Source organism: Sus scrofa, chromosome 3 (genome assembly GCF_000003025.6).
Source record: "Sus scrofa isolate TJ Tabasco breed Duroc chromosome 3, Sscrofa11.1, whole genome shotgun sequence".
Lineage (NCBI taxonomy): Eukaryota > Metazoa > Chordata > Mammalia > Artiodactyla > Suidae > Sus > Sus scrofa.
The window spans coordinates 3,404,601-3,424,537 of NC_010445.4; the positions used below are offsets into that span (position 1 = coordinate 3,404,601).

Below are 19,937 nucleotides of genomic sequence, written 5' to 3' on the forward strand. Positions count from 1 at the left end.
ATGAAAGCAGAGAACGTCGCCCAGACAGACAGGCTCTGAAAGTCAGCAGAGAGTTGGGGAAACCACCAGGAGGATAAAAAGCTTGTAAGGGAGCTGAAATCTCCCCGACAGAAACAAGGCAAAAAATGTCAGTTGACCGAAATACAAGCCTCAGCACCCTGCAGCCCCTGCAGCAGCAGTAAGTGTCAGACAAGCTCCCAGGCTGGGCGTTGAGGGACCCTGGGGCCGAGATGAGCGGTTTACAGGTCGCTGTGTCCAGGGTCAGTGCCTAGGCAGGTGTCCAGGGCAGGACTCAGGCACAGACCCACCAGGGAGCCTGGCAGGTGGAATAAACGCCCGTGGCAGGCTCAGGTCGGGACAGTAGGGGTTGGCGGGGACTGCAGCTAACTGCCCAGGTGCGGAGGTGGGGGGGGAGGGTGCAGCTGTGGCTCGGCCTCTCCTACCTGTTAGCAGGCGGGTTTGAGGACCCCATAATGCTGCATCTTCTCCTTGTTTTTGGAGGGGTCAGAAATCAAGATTTTACTGGGAAATTGCCTAATGCATCAAAGGTGTTAATTAATTCAAATGAGGAAACACACATACAGGCACTGCATGTGTCCCATTAAAAAGGCAGATCAGGTCCTGACTGCTGGCTAGCGGTCAAAACCTTTCAATTACATGCCCAGCCAAAGGTAAGGGCTCGCTCCCAGGATAGGATTTCAAAAATAGCCAGATTTTACCTGGAATCCAAAAGCCTCCTTTGCATTAAGGGTGGGACAGGGAAAGGCTTTCTAAAATCACAGGAAGACGCACACAAAAGGCTGAAGCAGAAAATGTCAGCTGACCTCAGAGTCTCTGTGGGGCCACTGTGCCAGGTCCTTAAATTACAAGTTCATTGGCCACATTTTCCTCTAAATATGGCTTCGTGGGGGTCTGAGGGGTTGTCGGTTTGGGGTTTGGGTTTTTGAAATGTCATCTAAAGGAATACAAACAAAGTCACATTTAGTGACGTATTTACCTGAGAGTTTCTGGACGTCGTGCCAGTCCCAAGCCCCTTCCCCAGACTTCACATCGCCAGGGGGACATTGCAAGGGTTGTCATCTTTTCCTGACTTTTCCTCAGTGCCTCTGCCAGGGTTTGGTCAGGGAAGCAGAGCCGCTCTGAGTACTTGGCAACGAGGGGTTTCTTCTCGGGAATGGACCTGCCACACGTGGGAACTGAAGGGTTGGGAGGCGGCTCAGCAAGATGAGCAGCCGGCAGAGCGGACCCTTGGGGGGAATGCAGGAAGTCACGGGCTCTCAGCCACGGAGAGCAGAGCGGGGAACTCTGCACACGCGGCAAATACCTAAGAAAAGACTTGCGGCCGAAACGTTTCATTTAGGTCAGTGTATATGGAACACAGTTTATTATATAAAGATGTGCTTCATCAAAGATGGGGAAATAGGTTGGGTTTTCCAATAAACTCTGTACAAAAAGCTTGATTCGTTTACTTAGAATTTAAGATTTGTCAAAATACTGAAATCTAAAGTGCAATTCCAGGAGTTCCTGTTGTGGCTCAGTGGTTAATGAATTCGACTAGGAACCGTTAGGTTGTGGGTTCGATCCCTGGCCTTGCTCAGTGGGTTAAGGATCTGGCGTTGCCCTGAACAGTGGTGTAGGTTGCAGATGTGGCTTGGATCTGGCGTTGCTGTGGCTGTGGTATAGGCCAGTGGCTACAGCTCCAATGGGACCCCTAGCCTGGGAACCTCCATATGCCCCGGGAGCAGCCCTAGAAAAGGCAAAAAGACAAGACAAAAAAAAAAAAATGCAATTCCACTACCCTTACATCTTAAGAATGGACAGAAGTTGACTAGAGGTTTGAAGTGCTTGAATCTTGACTTTCACAATAATCAACTGTTTTGTAAACAGTGTTTTGTGCTTTTAAGTGAAAAGATGAAAAAAGAAGGTACGTGGGGAGTTCCCGTTGTGGCTCAGCAGGTTACGAACCTGACTAGTATCCATGAGGTTGCAGGTTTGGTCCCTGGCCTTGCACAGAGGATTAAGGATCCAGCATGGCCGTGAGCTGTGGTGTAGGTTGCAGATGTGGCTTGGACCCCCCGTTGCTGTGGCTGTGGTGTAGGCCTGCAGCGGTAGCTCTGATTCAGCCCCTAGCCTGGGAACTTCCATATGCCACAGGTGCAGCCCTGAAATGCAGAGGGGAAAAAAAGCTTTTATGTATATATAACTGAATGGCTTCTGTTCAGCAGAAATTAACATTGTAAATCAACTATACTTCGATAAAAAAGGAGAGAAGTGGCTTCAAGTGCTGCCGGCTAGCATTGCCTGACAAAGAAGACACTGCAGAGACAGACAGGTAGACTCTTCCCGGAAGATGGGCCATCCAGTCAGGGAGTGGCATTGCTTCGCTCTTTGTGACACTAGTTTTTAAAAGAGAAGGCCACGTCAGGGCACCGTTTTAGATACAATGGCTGTAATTTATGGCTCTCATGAAGGGCTGCTGAGTGTCATCTAGAGACAAATTTGACGTCTCCTTGTTTCTTTTCATCCTCCTATTTAATTTGTACTTAAAACTCAGAGTTCAGTATGCTCCTTTGAACAGTGAATGGTCTGCTCTGGCTGTCTTTTAAGCCCTGGCTGAGGGCGACGGCCACGTGAAGGGGCACCATGAAAAGCCGTTTAACACTTTGTAGTGGTCAAGCCTGCCTTGGTGGCCTGAGTCACTCCACAAGTGACAAGGCAGATGGAGGAGAGACAGTCACAGTCACTGGAGCAGCAGTGGCCGGCCGGAGTGCCTGAGGGGCAGTTTCTGCCTGGCCCCGTACGGGGCTCCCGTGGGACTGGCGGTCAGACACCAGGCGGAGCGAGGGGTTTCAAGCTCCCCGACCACCAAAAGACAAGACTGGACACCTGGGCAGTGAGGAGCGAAGACCCAGCTCCCCACCAGGCTGACGGGTGAACGTCTTTCCAGGCACAGCCAGTCCGTAAGACCGTGGGGGCGCAGGGCAGCCTGTCTCTTCAAACGTGCAGAGTGACGAGCAAGATGAAGAATGAGGAGAACACGACACATCAAGAGAGCAGAATAAACCTCCAGCATGTGACTGGGGACGTCCATGGGCCGTGACACGTGCCCATCGGGAAGTGGCATCCGGTGATTGGTGCTTTGGCCTTGTAAAAAAAACTGCAGCCCCAGGAGCTCCCATCATGGCTCAGGAAATGAATCTAACTAGTATCTATAAGGACACAGGTTCGATCCCTGGCCTCACTCAGTGGGTTAAGGATCTGGCGTTGCTGTGAGCTGTGGCGAAGGCTGGCGGCTCTAAGTCTGATTGGACCCCCCAGCCTGGGAACCTCCATGTGCTGCGGATGTGGCCCCCAAAAGCAAAAAAATAAAAAATAAAAAAACCAACTAAAAACTGCAGGCCAAAAAAAAAAGTGTATTAATATATAAAAAGTGGCTTACCATATAAAACAACTAATTAGAATATATAACAGAAGTAATAACCTAAAAAAAAAAGCAGTAACATCCACAACAAAGATAAAATACCTCAGAATAAAATACGCAAGGTCCTTATGAAGAAAACTCTCATATGCTCCTGAGGGGCACAAAGTAAGCCTCACGTAAAGGAGAAAATACATCACATTCTTGCATCAGAAGATCAACATAAGATGCCCGTTCTTCCAAATTAGTGCGTAAATCTCACATAACCCCACTAACAGTACGGAGAGGGGGTGCGTGTTCACACACAGCTGATGTCAGGCCGATGTGGAAAAACAGGTCAAAACAGGAACATCTGGGAGTTCCTGTCGTGGCTCAGTGGTTAACGAATCCGACTAGGAACCATGAGGTTGCAGGTTCGATCCCTGCCCTTGCTCCATGGGTTAAGGATCCGGCATTGACGTGAGCTGTGATGTAGGTTGCAGACGTGGCTTGGATCCCGCGTGGCTGTGGCTCTGGCGTAGGCCGGTGGCTGCAGCTCCAATTAGACCCCTAGCCTGGGAGCCTCCATATGCCATGGGAGCGGCCCAAGAAATGGCAAAAAGACAAAAAAAAAAAAAAAAAAGGAGCATCTGAAAAGAAGGCAAGACCAGTCCTACCAGATACTAAAATGTATTTTAAACCCACCTTCCCTAAAACAGTAGTACTCACACGTAAACAGACCGAAAACATCAATGAAACGGAGTAAAAAGTCCAGAAACAGACGCCCAACATTTATGAGCATTTCCTTTATGACCCAGTTGGCATCTCGGTCAACGGCTTTAGAACAACTGCGTAGCCATTCGCACATCCACAAAAATAGTAAATAAATTGGGACAAAGATGTAAATTATTATTTATTCATCTTTTTGGGGCTGCACCTGCGGCATATGGAGGTTCCCACAGCCACAGACATGCCAGATGCGAGCTGTGTCTGTGACCTGCATCACAGCCCATGGCCACCCTGGATCCTTAACCCACTGAGCAAGGCCAGGGATCGAACCCGCCTCCTCATGGATGCTAGTCAGATTCGTTTCCGCTGAGCGCCGACGGGAACTCTTATTTAAATTATTCTTGAACAGGAAATCACAAAGGTAATAAAAAATAATAGGTTTAAAAAGTAGCCTTGGATTGGGGAGCTCTGTATCTATGATACAAAATCAGAAGCTCTCAGGGGAAAAAAAAAATTTGATCACATAATAACAGTAATAATATCTTCTGTGTGGCCTTCCTCCCTTAAGCAGACACGTGAGACAAATGACAGACTTAGAAACGTATTTGCAGTGCGTATCGCAAAGGTCCGAGTTCCCCTCATAAGACACCAGAACAAGAATCTTGAAAGGACAAAGAATATGCAGAGGTATCTCAGAGAAGAGGAAATTTAGGGCAAAGAAGCTCGTGGACACTTGGGCCATTTTGCCTGAACCGTTAGCCCGACCCATGCTTTCACGACATGCATTTCCTGGTTTCCTCGTTGCCACAGCAACCATGTGGCTAAGCTTCCTGCCGCCCGGTCACCAGGGCCGCCTTCCCACCAGGTCCCAGCAGCATGTTCTCAGTGCCACTCACCCACGCTGCCTACCGCTGTGTGCACACGTGTGTCTGTGTGTGCACATATGTGTACATATGAACATACACCTCGTTGGTTGCACGTAAGAACGTATGTCTGGAAGGATGTACGCTTGTCCCTCGGTATCCACAGGGCATCAGTTCCGGGACACGTGCTGAAGGCCCTCGTATGAAATGGCCTTGTGTGGTCAGCCCTGCACATCCGTGGTCCTGCATCCACAGAGAGCGACTGTCCCCATGTGCCGTGACGGGTGAGATCAGCCGCGCCTGGAGCAGAGAGCGAGGCAGCACGAGCAGGGGTGGAAGGATGCTCTCCACACGTCCTGTTTTGTAGCTTCCACATTTTGCACCATGTAAATGTATTCTCTATTCAAAAAGCTGTCTGTTGGCTTTAAAGAGGAAAAAGGTTTGGTTTTAAAATACGTATATTTAAGGTTTTTGGAACTCAGTGATTTTGAAACAATAATTGCTCGTCATGATTATTTAAAAAAAAAAAAAAGACCCTTGCTAAATGGATGAGACTTCCTGAGCTTCGCTGAAACACACAGTCGTCCATTAAGCATCCTGAGTGATGGGATGACGTCCAAAATCGGGGTGGAGAGGTGTCGGCAGGGGTAAGGGAGGAGGCCCCTCCCTTCGAGCGCATGGGTGCTGGCCAGTTTTGGTCGAGGGAGGGTTCTGCCTGGACCACCTCCCCGGCTTTCCAGCAGGAGGCTCGTGAGGTCAGTAGTCTGGGTGTCGCAGAAACCGTGGCAGCAGAGAGACAAGCAGCGCCCGGAGATGCAGGTTGGCCAGGTTTATCCAGCACCCGTGCGGGCTCGGAGGTGTTGTCTCCAGAGTCCGAGCGCCAGGCCTTTGTGCTGGGGAGCTCATACGCAGCGCGGACTTGGGGGTCCCAAGGTTTTCCTGTGCGAACAGTCCCCCCCGCCCCCGCCGCTCCCCCAGCAGACAGAGCTTCTGCCTAAGAAGCTGAGCAAACAAGATTACGGACGTGAAACTGATACACAATGCGTGGGGTACGGTTGGCAGGGCTGCCAGCAAGGACAGCAGGTACACAGTTGCTACAAGATCACAAGGAGGGTGGTATGTGGGGAGCCAAGCTGCTGACAAGCACGGGGGGTTGTTTCTCTAGTTAAAACTCTGACTTCCCGGGGACTGGTGACAAGTCCTGCCCACCCTTTCCAGCCTCTTTCAAGGCCCAGCCAGTGATCCGAGGCGCTGCCTGTGAAGAAGGCAGAGGTGTCAGCGTGAGTCGGGGGCCACTGCTGGCAGAGAACAAGCCCCGCATCCCGCTGCCTGTGGTCGGTGGAGTCTGGTTCTGATGGAGCCTGGTGTAACATGGTGACAGCACCGCTGCTTTGCTGTCACCAGGCTCCTATCCACATGGCGAGGCAGCTGAGAAAGCCCGGGCAGCCTGCAGTCACCCTACGTGCTTCCAGCAGCCGCTGGCCCCTTACGTGTGTTCAGTGCCCACGACGGGTGTCCGTGGAGTTTGTGGAAGGTATTTGAGATGTAACCGAGTTGAGAAAAACTCGGCCCACAGGCCACAGGCAGATCTGGGTTCTTGGTGAGAAATTTTGCTCCCTGGTCTGTTTTACCCGCTGGCGCCTCTGAGATCCAGGGCCTGTTCTCTGCAGGTGGGGCCGCGATTCTGTCAGAATCTGGATATTTGCTTGTGCAGGCTGACCTTGGTGACAGCCTGCTGTCCCCTGCATCCCGGGTGCAGCATTTGGGCATTTGCCTGCCCGCCAAGGTGAACGTGACACCGCAGACCAGCCCACGGCGCGTTCGCGGCCACGGCCGTCGGGATCCCAGGCACAGCAGCAGAGCCGAGTCACTGCGCAGTTACCCGCACCGCCGCCGCCGCAAGTGCCGTGGACGAGGGGCTGAGACGGCGGGACCCCCGTCTCCGGGCCTGGAGGCTGGAAGCCGGGGTCAGCGCGTGGCCGGGCTCGTGTCTCTGCGGCCCCCTTGCTGGCGCACAGGTGCCTCCCCTCCCCTGTGTCTTCGCGGGCTCCTTCCTCCGCAAAGAGCCTCGCCTCTTCTTCCTACAGGTCGTGTTGGGTTAGGGCCCCTCGAGTGACCTCCTGTTAACTCGGTCACCTCTTTAGAGACCTCATCACCAAGCAGCCGCACTCCGAGGTCCTGGGGGTTAGCGTTGGTGGGGACACAGTTCAGCCCACCCCGGTCGCTTGGTGACACGTTTCCAGCGGCGGCTGGACGAGGGGACGCGCTGCCTTCTGTGTTCACACCACACGCAGCCGTGCTGTCCACAGCCCATGCGCCTCATTCACGGCGCCCTGCTTTCTGTGGGCGGTTTTGCAGTTTCACGTGGCCTGAGCCTGACGCTGAAGGGCTGGCTGGTGACCCCGAGTTCAGGCCGTGACGCCCCCACGGAGGAAACGTGTCCCGTGAGCTGTAGCTGAGAGCGCGTGGTAGCGCCGAGGGGCGTGAGCTCCCCGTTAGGGAATCCACAGCATCACTGAATAGGGCGTCCTACACACAGACGCACAAAGCAAAGGAATACGTTGATTGGTTGGCAAGAAAGCTGTGCCCAGGGGCTCCCAGGAGCCTGACCCTCTCTTTCCCCCGAGAAACGGTTCCATACTCACTAATGCTGTGTTCACGGCAACCTCGTGCAATGTAACTGCCCCGAGTCACGAGACTTGACTGAAGCTTGATCCCAACGTGGTCGGAAGGAGACGTGTTAGCCTGCAGTGTATTCCATGTACTCGGTTCAAGGGAACTGGGCTCTTTGTCCCCTGAGCCACTTGGCTGCTGCCCTGGTGTGTCAACTCCTAGGCGCTTCCAGCCTGGCTTTTGTGCCTGGGCCAGGGATGCCCCTGACCCAGAGCGCGGCTTCAGGCAGGAGCCGGGGAGCTGCTGGTGGGTATGAGCCCCCCTTGCAGGAACGTCCGGAAGAGCCAAGGGGGCATGAGAGGGCATTCGTACAGGTGAAAAACAGGAAGCAAGCTGCCCGAGGTTACCCCGCAGTACCCGGGAGAGATGGCATAGTGTCTGTCCTTGGCCAGGCATCAAATGGCCCCCAGGCCTTGCAGCTTTAAGCATCAGGCACTGATGTTGATGCCCCGACACAGTGTCCTGAGGACCAGCACCCTGGCAGGGGCTCTGGCTTGGGTCTCTTGTCAGATGCAGCCAAGTTGTCCGCAGGGGCTGACGTTGTCTGGGGGCTTGACCAGGCTGGAACTTGGACTTCCCGGCTCCTGGACACGGCTGTTGGCAGGAGGCCTCAGCTCTGCCCCGGGCGGGCGCCTCCAAAGGGCTGCTCGAGACAGAGCAGCCGGCTCCCCGGGCGAGGGATCTGAGAGGCAGATCCTGATGAAAGCAGCCGTGTCTTCTGCAGCCCTGAGTCCCACAAGGCAGCACGGTGCCCTGTCTCGCTACTGCAGATAGGGTTCGAAACCCGGTTTTCCTGACTCCCGTGACCGGTTGTGTTTGTTTTACGTGGTCAGCTCTTTGAAAAGACAGTGTCCAAAGTCCAAGGCTCCGTGCCCCGGGGAGGGTCTTAGTGAGGTGCGACAGATAACGGGACCGCTTTCTTTCTCCACCCGCTGACGCTGCCTTGCTGGGCTCCCCGCGCAGGCCCGCCCTCCCCTCCCCCACTCGCTGCAACCTGCTGTTCACCTGGTGGGGATGCAGGAGCAGACGTCGGACCCGCATCCCCAAACGTCCGCTCTCCTTCCGATTGCCTTTTCCTCCACAGATTCAGGGAAGGTTATGTCCTCCGGAATGCCATGACCTTTGGATGCTGACTTCACCATACCTGCACCACATCTGTCTCCTATCTAGGCCTTAGTTCTGTCGGACTTAAAATTCAATGGTTCAGGAGTTCCCGTCGTGGTGCAGTGGTTAACGAATCCGACTAGGAACCATGAGGTCGCGGGTTCGGTCCCTGCCCTTGCTCAGTGGGTTAACGATCCGGCGTTGCCGTGAGCTGTGGTGTAGGTTGCAGACGCAGCTCGGATCCCGTGTAGCTGTGGCTCTGGCGTAGGCTGGCAGCTACAGCTCCGATTCGACCCCTAGCCTGGGAACCTCCATATGCCGCAGGAGCAGCCCTAGAAAAGTCAAAAAAGATAAAAACAAAAAAAAGATATCACAAAGTATCAGAAGACTAATAGTCAAGACTGAAAATCTTCCAGAAAAAGGACGGGGGAGAGGAAGGGGAGAAGAAGCCATCCTGTAATGATGGTAAAAGGCCATTACAAGGATAAAAGCTATGCGCCAGACCAAGCCAACAACTACTCTGAATAAAGTTGATCAGAAGGCTAAAAAATGAGTAATAAAATTAAAAAAAAAATGGTTCGATTTGATGTCCCTTGCCCCCCCCCCCATGGGCCTGGAATCACACGTGACGACACTCAGGAACTAACAGGGGAAGAAGAGGAACATGGTAAATTCTTCACCATGTCACCCCAAACTCAGAGGACCCCGTTTCCTCCCCACTAGTTACCCATTCTTACTTCACAGGTGAGGAAACGGATTCCGAGTGAGAAGCAACTGGCCCAAGGTCACAGCCAGTGTGGTATCTCAGCCCAACATCCGTGCCTTTCCACCTGTGTCACGCAGATGTTTCTTGAATAGATGAGCGAGTCGTTTTCGTGGTTAACCAGGCTTGTTCGTGTAGCTCAGTGCCCAAATCATAACACCAGGATCTCACCCGACGACCGACTTCTCGGAGTCAGGGCTGTCAGGTAAAGTCTGGGTTGTGTGGGTGCCGTGCTGATCTTCACAAATCTGAGTATAATCGCATCCATGTCGAGGGTTAGTGAATGTGGCTTTTCTTCCTTTTCCATGTATTTTTAAGCACGCGGTAATTGTTCTGTTGTTTGGCGCGGATGCTCGTAGCACGCACTGGCTGCATCCCGGATAAAGCATCAGTCCTAATACAGTGGCAGAGCATCAAGCATCAGTAACACACACTTGAGATGTGTGTTTCCTTCCCACTTAATCTATTTTATCGGTATCTTCCACGCGACATGCCATCAACTGGTTTTCTGTACTATTGTTTCCCCGGGGTCTTGGGAAAAATATTATGTAAACAAAACAAAATCGAATAAATGCATAAAGAGTGAACCAGTGAATCGATTCATCAGTTTTCTGGACCAGGATGCCCCAGAGCAGATGCACCGTAGCCCAAGGAGAGAGTGCTTGGAGGAGGGGATTGCCTCCGAGTGGCCCTACCCTCATACTTGCTCGGGAGAGAGAGAGACACATCTTTACGCCACTGCTGGATCTGCTCTTTGTTGTTTCTGGGGAGACATTACCACCTGGTGGTGCAGAAAAAGAGTCTGAGATGCGAGCAGAAAGTTAGTCACCTCCCCAGAAGACAGCTTACCCATGGCCCAGGCGGAGCTGCGTGCCTTAGCCCAGCCGTTGAGTATGACCCCAGCTCGTCGGGGTCGCAGTGGTGTCTCGGAGGAAGGAATCAAGGGTTGGCGTGGATGCTGTTGACGTCCAGGCTTCTGGAACCTGTGGCTGCTGTAACAAACCACCACATACTGAGCAGCGTGAAACAACAGAAGTGTCTTCTCTCGTGGTTCTGGAGGCCAGAGGTCCAAGGTCAAGTGCTGGTAGGACCATGTTCCCACCACAGGCCCTCAGGAAGGATCCATTCCCTGCCTCTCCCAGCTTCTGGTGGCTGCAGGTGCTCCTTGGCTTGTGGCCGCACCATCACGCCGCCGCCTCTGCCTCCGCCTATGTCTCTGTGTCTCTTATAAGGACACCTGTCACTGGACTGCGGCCTGCACGATAACCCAGGACGGTCTCCTCATCTCAAGAGCCTTAATCACGCCTACAGGCATTTTTCCCCAATGAGGTCACGGTTCCATGTGCCAGGGGGCAGGCAGGGCGTGGATGTATCTTTGGGGCCATCACTCAGCCCACTCCATGTCGCCAGTGGTCTATATGGGGTGGTGGGTGGGGGGGTGGTCTCTGAATAGGGAGGTCACACCAGGATTGGGCAGCGTTCTCAGTGTTCGAGTTTGGGTTTGATGGGCATAGTGGGGCAAGGATGTGGAAGGCGTTTTGACAGATACACACAGTTGTCTACTGAGCACGTGCTGTGCCCGGCTGAGCACTCCTGTGTCCTGGGCGGGATGAGTTGATGTTAAAGCAGGCAGTGCCAGAGGGAGATACTGTTGGGATCCAACATCTGGCAGGTGGGGTGGGGGGGTCTCAGCCATATTCTAGGGTCCTCGGCACCCATACCACCAGGTGGGACCTGTCGTGGCCAAACTTCCTGGGGAAAAGCAAACAGACCACGCGTTATCCCACTAGGAGTGAGCTTCTGACGCCAGCCGAATGCCTGGGCTGGCGCCCCACTTCTCAGCGGGTAGCAGCCAGCAAGCCCTCAAAGGGCAGAGCAGCCCCCCTCTCCAACCCTGTGCCCTGAAGACACAGAGGCCCTGGACCCACAGCTGCCTCCCCGGGGAGCAGGAATGCTGGGGCTTCAATGTTTGCCTGGAAGGCGGCCTTTGGGGGGCAAGCAGAGGCTGGCTGGACAAACGTGGGTCTCCCTCCCACCCCTCCATCCACCAGGGGGCGCCTTATGAGGAACACGAGACCAACCATGGGAAACAAAGTTCCATTTTGTTTCCACATCCGAGCTTCACATCTGAGATACTGCGGCTCAGCCAAATGGGTGAGAAGAAGGGACAGTGGGAACAGTGTACCTTTTACCAGCTGCTTCCTTGCAGACTGCTCCAGGGGGGCTTTGGGGTTCGCAGCACAGGTGGAGGCTGCAGGCGAAGCCTGCATTACACTTTGTAACTCTTCCCCCCACGTTAATTTCACCTCGGATCTCATCTTTTCTGTGGGACACCTCGGGGCTGACCCCACAACTGGAGCCAAAAGAAAAGAGACCCAGGCCCCCAGCCCCGGGGAAGCGACGTCTAGGACATGGACCACAGAGGAGAAAGCAGTGACGGCAGAGAGAAGCCTTGGGAGATGCAGTGGGATGGTGCTGCCGTGAGGCCAGCGGCCAAGGAAGCTTCTAGGAACAAGTCTCCCACTTGTTCAGCCCAGAGTGGCCGTGGCTCCAGGGGCCCTGCGGTGGGGGCTGGAGACGCTCTGCCCTCGTCGTGGGCGTAAATGCGCCCTCCGTGCCCACGGGCCCTGCAGCCTGGCCCTTCCCCACCTGCACCCTCCACTGAAGACCCCTGATGTCATCCTCTCGGATGTTCCAGGCCCTGCTCAAGACCCCCTCTGCGTCTCCAGAGTCTTCGAGCTTCCCTGGCCTTGCCAAGTCCGTTTTCTCCGGCTCATCCACGAGGGGGTCTCTTCTTGGACATACACAGGGCGTGACCACCGCCCCGGAGGCTTCTCTGGGGAAGTGGATGGTGCCGTGGCCCTGACAGCTGCCAGAACCCTGAGAGCAAAGGGCAGGGCTGGCGACATCTTTTGAGCCCCTGGTCTGCAGCCAGCATGGTCCTCCAGATGTCCTCCCAGGCGAGGTCGCCCGCCTGCTCCCCCGTCACCAGCTCATCCTGCCCGTCTCCCCAAAACAGTGTTCGGACAAGAAAAGCAGGGTCGGCCTGGTGGCTCACCTCGTTTGCTGGGAAATGCAAACTCGTGACAGTCAAATAGACAACCTGCGGGGACCGGCTTACAGCACAGGGAACTCCTCTCAGTGTTTTGTAAGGCCCTACAAGGGGAGAGAATCTGAGAAAGTGTGTATATTTGTAACTAAATGGCCGTGCTTACACCTCCAACTAACTCCGTTCTGTTAATCAACTCTACACCAATTTAAAGTCATAGTAATAACTCAGTCCACGGAAGGGCTGTTTATGGGCACAGGACTTGTAAGACTTCCTGGGGGAGGGAGCAGAACAGTCAGCAGTCGGGGGTCCCTCGTGTCCCGGAGGTTCCAGATTGGCGGCGCCTTCATTCACCGTGTCGGGTAACGTGGCTCTGTGACGGCGCGCTCAGCCTGGGGTCCCCGGTGGTCGCCCTGACAGCAGCACTGCGTCGCCTTTCCAGGTCCTCCCCCCTCTCCCGGCAGGTGGAAAGGGGCCGCAGAGTCTTGATAGCGTCTTTTGGGATCTGACCTTGGGGGTGGGGTTCTAACCCCTGAACGAGGAGCCAGTGACCTGTAGAGTCTCCTTTTCATCTGAAGTGACGAAAGCTTCCCCTCGGGTTCACGCTCCCTGACCCGGCTGATCTCACGACGGGGATTAATTTGCCACGTGTGGCTTGGCTCCCTGTTATGAAGTTTTCCTACAGAGGCAGCCAAAAAGAGCAGAGCTGTGGCCTCCAAGCATCGGATTCTGTCAAGATTTGAAGAATTGCTCCCTTGCTGGTCAGGGGCTGGGTGGGTTCACATGAACTGTTTCAAATGTAGCCCTTGGTCCTGAGCCTAAATGTTCAAAGCAGCATTACTCACAACAGACAGCAGGTCGAAACCGTCCAACTACCATTGCCAGGGGAATGGACATGCCAAAAAGTGGTCTCCACATTTTCTGTGTGGTATTCTATAAGTGGTATGTTCCACTTACACATAAATTTATACCTAAATGGAATATTACTCAGCCAGAAAAAAGCATGGCGGTTCTGACACCAGCTGTGACAGGGATGAGCCTTGAGGACAGGCTGCTCAGTGAAATAAGCCAGACCCAAAAGACACATCTTACAAGATCGCCCTTGTGTGAGGTCCCAGGGGGAGTCACAGAAACAGAAATAGAAGAGTGGGCGCCAGGGGCTGGGGGAGGGGATGAGGAGTTAGCGTTTCATGGGGATGGGGTTTTAGTTTACAGAGGTGACAAGTTCTGGAGATGAATGGTGGTGGTGGCTGCCCAACACTGTGAGTGTACTTAATGATGCAGAACCGTTCACTTAGAAATGGTTAAAATGAGAAATTTTATGTTGCATCTATTTTGCCACAATGAAAAAGGTAAAAGCAGTTTCCTGTGAGGAGGAGGACTTGGGGATGCGAGGACGGATGGGCTTTATAAGCCTTGTGATACGGTTTGATGTTTAAACCACACGCACAATACTTTGATAAATATTTTTAATTAAAAATCAAACACAATGGGCGATATCTTTTAGTTGGAAGGAAGGAGAATCTGTATGAGAATATAAACCATCATCACCACCCCGTGTCTCTTATCTCACCAGACTAAGAAATGACATAATTTTTGTCCCTGATAGAGCTGGTGGAAGCGTGGAGGCAGTTTGAAATGACTGAGTTTTACACCAGAGAAGAGAGGATGCTTTTAGTTCGTGGTTTCAAAGCCTGCTCACAGGACCATCTTGTCCAATATCACACCTTTGTGTGATGAGCCAGAGTGTTTGTTATCCTCATTTCAAAAATAAGGAGGGAGTTCCTGTCGTGGCTCAGCGGTTAACAAACCTGACCAGTGTCCATGAGGAGGCAGGATTGATCCCTGGCCTCGCTCAGTGGGCTCAGGATCCCGCATTGCCGTGAGCTGTGGTGTAGGTTGCAGACGCAGCTCTGAGCTGGCATTGCTGTGGCCGTGGTGCAGGCCGGCAGCTGCAGCTCCGATTCGACCCCTAGCCTGGGAACCTCCATATGCCCTGGGTGCGGCCCTAACAAGCAAAAAGAAAGAAATTAAAGAAGCAAAAACCGAGGTCAATGCTCAGTTCCCAGAGTAGAAGCCTCCCCCGTACCCGGTCAGACCCCACTACGCTTAGCATCTTACAAGGCAGTGAATTCACCTAATGTTAGCAGTCAACTTGAGTACAGTTTGCTCTAAAATTAATTAAATTGTCAGTTGCATTGATGGCAAAACTGTCCATTGATCAGTCAGTCTATCATCCATCATCTGTCTGCCTGTCATCTATCGCTTAACTATCATCTGTGTATCATGTATTTATCATCTGCGTGTTATCATCTGTTTACCTACCGTCTATCCCACATCCACCTGCCATCTACCACCTATTTAGCTATCCATTGACCTTTAGATCATCTATTATTGTTGCCAAACCCAAGTTCATGGGTCTGTTGCACAAGGAGAGTAAACAAATCAAAATATCAAAATTTGGAGCAGAGAAAGATTTCTGGCAAGGGCTAGACGAGGGGAGCAGGTGGCTCTTGCTCAAAAGACCCGAGATTCCCGAAGGTTTCAGGGAAGAGGTTTTTATAGGCAGAATTTGGGGTGGAGGCGGGGTGGGGTGCCGGGTGTGTGCCCCTCCTCTGGTGGGTTGGCGGGGAGGTAACAGGCGTCTCAGTTAGCAGCCCGTCCAGGGTCCGCGTGCTTGTGCTCAGCCTGAAGTGGCCACCCTCTGCCAGGGAGGCCCCACAGGGTCCTGGATTTCAGTTTCCCCCTTTTTTGGGGTGTTTCTCAGTCTAGAGGGGAACTGGTGTGGGACCAGAAAGGGAATCGTATTTTGGATAAAGAGGCTCCTCCTACGCTCGGCAGAGGAACTGGCTTTCATTATCTGTCATCCGTCCACCTGGCATCTATCGCTTGTCTGTTTATCACGTGTACATATCAGCCTGTCTCTTGCTCTGTCCGCACTAGGGTGACCAAACTTCGTGATTTGCCTGACGTGGTACCGCCTGTGCTTGTCGTCCAGGTCCGCCGCCGTCCAGATGGCTCATTTCTGACAGCACAGAGTCATCATGCTATTGCCCAAACGCAGCCTCTGTCCGCTGGTCCCAAACAGAAATGCGGAGACAGAGTTTGGGGTGAAGGAGGAGAGAAGAGCCTTATTGCTTTGCCAGGCTTAGGCCCTGAAGGCTGTGCCCTGCCCTAGGGGCGAGGAGGAGGGGGTCCAGGAGCAGGAGAGGGAAGCCCGCCGCAGAGAAGGATCGGGCTGATGCACGCTTGCGTTCTTCAAAGCTGGTGTCAGGTGCCCCCAGGCTGGTCCTGGTGGTCCTCGCGGTTGTGGCAGTGTGACTTCTTTCTGGAAGAAGGTGGCTTCGTTAAGTTGTTCACATCTCCCATTGGGTGGGGGCTTTGGTTCTGCAGAAGCGCTCAAGGATACTGTTCTGTGTGTCCCCTGAGGCTGAACGGGGGGACCTGCCCCCAGGCTACACTGTTGTTTCTGGACGGCTCCTCCCTGGTCTCTGCCTCCCCTCCCTCCCCTGATCAGCAGCTGTTGGAACCTGCCCTTTGGTGCTCAGGGAAGATCCTGGAGGCTGAATAAAGCCTATATCCTCAAAACAAGAAACCGGGGACAGGAAAAGGCTTTTGTGCCCAGGAACCCCATAAGACCCTGCTCAGTTTCAAAGGTGGCATTAGAATAAGGCCAGAGGCACAGCACTCCTTGTGTCCCTGGAACTGCTGCCCTCATCTCATCTGGCAGCGTGTAAGACTAGACGTACGTGCAACAGATGAGCTAAGTCTGAAAGCCTGTCTGAGATCATCCATCGTTTCCCCACGTTTCCAACACACACCGATACCTGTCTCTTGAGGACAGCTTGTAGGGGACCCTGGATAAAGCAAAGCTGGCTGGCTGATCAGTGGAGAGAAGTCAGGAGAGGCTGGACACCCCTCACTCCTCCTGGTTTTGGAGGTGAGGGGGACGTGCAGTGTAGCTGCCTGTGTTCTGACCGGCAAAACGTATGAACTACCAGGTGGGCGAGGCTGGCGAGAAATGGCAGGTACATGCATGTAGGTACATGTGGAATATACATGGGGGGTAGGGAGAGAGGATGCTGGCGATTGTGTCAGAACCGTCTGGACACTTGCTGGAGCAGGGCAGACATTTACGGCGTGAAATAAGTCAACAATTAGTTAGGGACGTTATGGTTGGGTATTGCCTTTTTATTTGGCAAGAAACTCTTAGTAGTAATAAATTGGAAATGAACAGCAAACGTGCGTGCTGAATAAAAACTGAGGACTGAATTTCCGTGTCTCCATGAAATGGTTGACAGACATAAATGACCCAAAATGCTGCTGGACATTTCCACCCATCCTTGGGGCCAGAGGAGTAGCACAGCTGACTAGTATCCATGAGGATGCAGGTTGGATCCCTGGCCTTGCTCACCAGTTAAGGATCTGACACTGTTGTGACCTGTGGCATAGGTTACAGACGCAGCTCAGTTCCCGTGTTGCTGTGGCTGTGGTGTAGACCTGCAGCGACAGCTCCCATTTGACCCCTCGCCTGGACTTCCATGTGCTGTAGGTGTGGCCCTAAAAAGAAAAGAAAAGAAAATCATCATTTTAAGAAGGCTGTGCTCAAAGATGACCTCGTCGTATGTGCAGCTAAGGGAGGTACCTCTGTATGGCACCCATGGAGCATGAGTTGTCCTTTAGATCAAAGGACAGTTCCTCTAAGTGAATGGTGCTCCTTCTTAACTCCCCAGTTTTGCTGCACACGTGCTGAAAAGTGAAGCAACAGCTGTTAAAGCTTTGACGTCATTAGCAGAGGAATTTCACCAACAGCTACACAATGCCAGTTTTGTATCAACGTCACGAAATGTTTCTAATAGAAAATCCCTTATTTCCAATAGCAGTGTGATCTTTTTTATCCAATTCGCATCGTCAAACTAAAGCCTTTGAAGCTTCCTCTCTTTGAAGGTGAAACCTCCAGAAGTATTAGAAATGCTACTGAAAATTCAGTTGAAAAGTTCAGCATTGCAGATAAAATGATGGGGGGGGTTGTCTGTGACCGTGCAGTACAAATTTTACAAGGAACAATGTCGAGGTAAAAATAGCCTTCTTACTAAATTATTAAAGTCCACGGAACAAAAACATAACGTGGAACTGGTTGTGGTGCCCACATAATTGTTGCCAAATACACAGCAAGCTTCTACCAATAGAAATAGAAAAAACTCTGCCTTTCATCCTTTAGAATTATTTTATTTATGCAGAAGTAACCGAACTATAAAATTATTTACATAATGTTAATGCTAAATTTAGAAGAGAAAATCGTGATGCTTTCTCTCTTTCCTTAAGAGATTAATAGATTTTAGAGACGTTTGCACCTTTAGAGATAACGATATCATTTAAGCATCCTGCAACAGTAGCAGTGGAGGTTTTTTTTTTTTTTTTGGTTTGGGGGTTTTGCTTTTTTTTTTTTTTTTTTTCTTTTTCATAAATGAATCTTCCAAATTTGGGCCGCATTTTTTCCCAAATAAGTTGTAAATGTTTAATTAAAGTAATCATGGCGTAGCAAAAGATCCTCAGCCCTTGAAGATCTTCGCAAAATGCAATTATTGAAAATAAAGTCTGCAATCAGGAAGGTATTGAAATGTGTTCCCGTGAAAGTAAGTGCAGAAATAAACAACATAAATGATGTGAGTTTAAGCCATTTACAAGATTTAATTTTAAAATCCTAAAATTGTGTTTGGGAATATCTAGACGTGCAGAAAGAATCTTCTGATGGAGCTCTTATTTTTAATTTGATAAATTGATTCTCAGTACTTAAAATTTCCCAGCATCTTTGATTAGTAAAACACTCGAGAGTCATAAATAGAGTAGTCGTCCTTCGAAAATTTTGATGCATAAAAATGTTTGTCAACAGAAGGTATTCTGAATGGAAGCAAAAAAAGACAGGCTCTATAAAATTGGGGGCTGAAATATTTACACTTTTAAACACCAAAATAAAGTTGATAATCACCACCATTTATCAGAATTGTTCTGAACCTAGCAAATACCTCGGCACCTGTGGAGAGAAATGTTTTTGCAGTTTAAAATATTATGATTGACTGAGAAAGATTGATTGAAGGTGTCAGTGATTTCAAATGCATTAATCATAAAAACCACTTTGAGGAAGATTGCAGGCAATTTTATGAAAAATAAAATGTAACAACATTGAAAAACTTTGTTTTCCAGAAAAATACCAATGAGATGGTATTAGGAGTAGAGGTGGCTTAAAAAAAGCCTGAAGAGGAGTTCCCGTCATGGCGCAGTGGTTAACGAATCCGACTAGGAACCATGAGGTTGCGGGTTCGGTCCCTGCCCTTGCTCAGTGGGTTAACGATCCGGCGTTGCCGTGAGCTGTGGTGTAGGTTGCAGACGCGGCTCGGATCCCGCGTTGCTGTGGCTCTGGCATAGGCCGGTGGCTACAGCTCCGATTTGACCCCTAGCCTGGGAACCTCCATATGCCGCAGGAGCGGCCCAAGAAATAGCAACAACAATAACAACCAACAACAACAACAAAAAGACAAAAAAAAAAGACAAAAAACAAACAAGCCTGAAGAAATATGCGAATAGCTACCAAGGATAATTATTCTTCTCATGTTACTATCTAGTGTTTAGATAATTAATATAAAGAATTTAAGGAGTTCCCGTCGTGGCGCAGTGGTTGACGAATCCGACTAGGAACCATGAGGTTGTGGGTTCGATCCCTGCCCTTGCTCAGTGGGTTAACGATCTGGCATTGCCGTGAGCTGTGGTGTAGGTTGCAGACAGGGCTCGGATCCCACGTTGCTGTGGCTCTGGCGTAGGCCGGTGGCTACAGCTCCGATTCAACCCCTAGCCTGGGAACCTCCATATGCCGCGGGAGCGGCCCAAGAAATAGCAACAATAATAACAACAACAACAACAACAACAAAAAAGACAAAAGACAAAAAAAAAAAAAAAAGAATTTAAAATTCTTTTCCCTTTAATGCACATAGATCTTAGTTATTTTTAAAATAACTTTTTTTTTTTTTTTGCCTTTTTTCCTTTTCTAGGGCCACAGCCATGGCACATGGAGGTTCCCAGGCTAGGGGTCGAATCGGAGCTGTAGCCGCAGGCCTACACCAGAGCCACAGCAACGTGGGATCCGAGCCGCGTCTGCAACCTACACCACAACTCACGGCAATGCTGGATCCTTAACCCACTGAGCAAGGCCAGGGATCGAACCCTCAACCTCATGGTTCCTAATTGGAGTCATTAACCACTGAGCCATGACGGGAATTCCTAAAATAACTTAAAAGAACTGCTTTATAGCTCTACCAGTATCATGAAACAAATTTGTCATCCAATAAATAAATATTTTAAAAA

The 19,937-nt window shown here is 51.3% G+C and overlaps 1 long non-coding RNA gene across 2 annotated transcripts in view; it reads left to right on the plus strand.

The window, feature by feature from the left end:
* LOC102158292 overlaps positions 1-19,937 on the plus strand; it is a 95,723-nt gene that overhangs the window by 22,031 nt on the left and 53,755 nt on the right. The gene's annotated exons all lie outside the window — the stretch shown is intronic.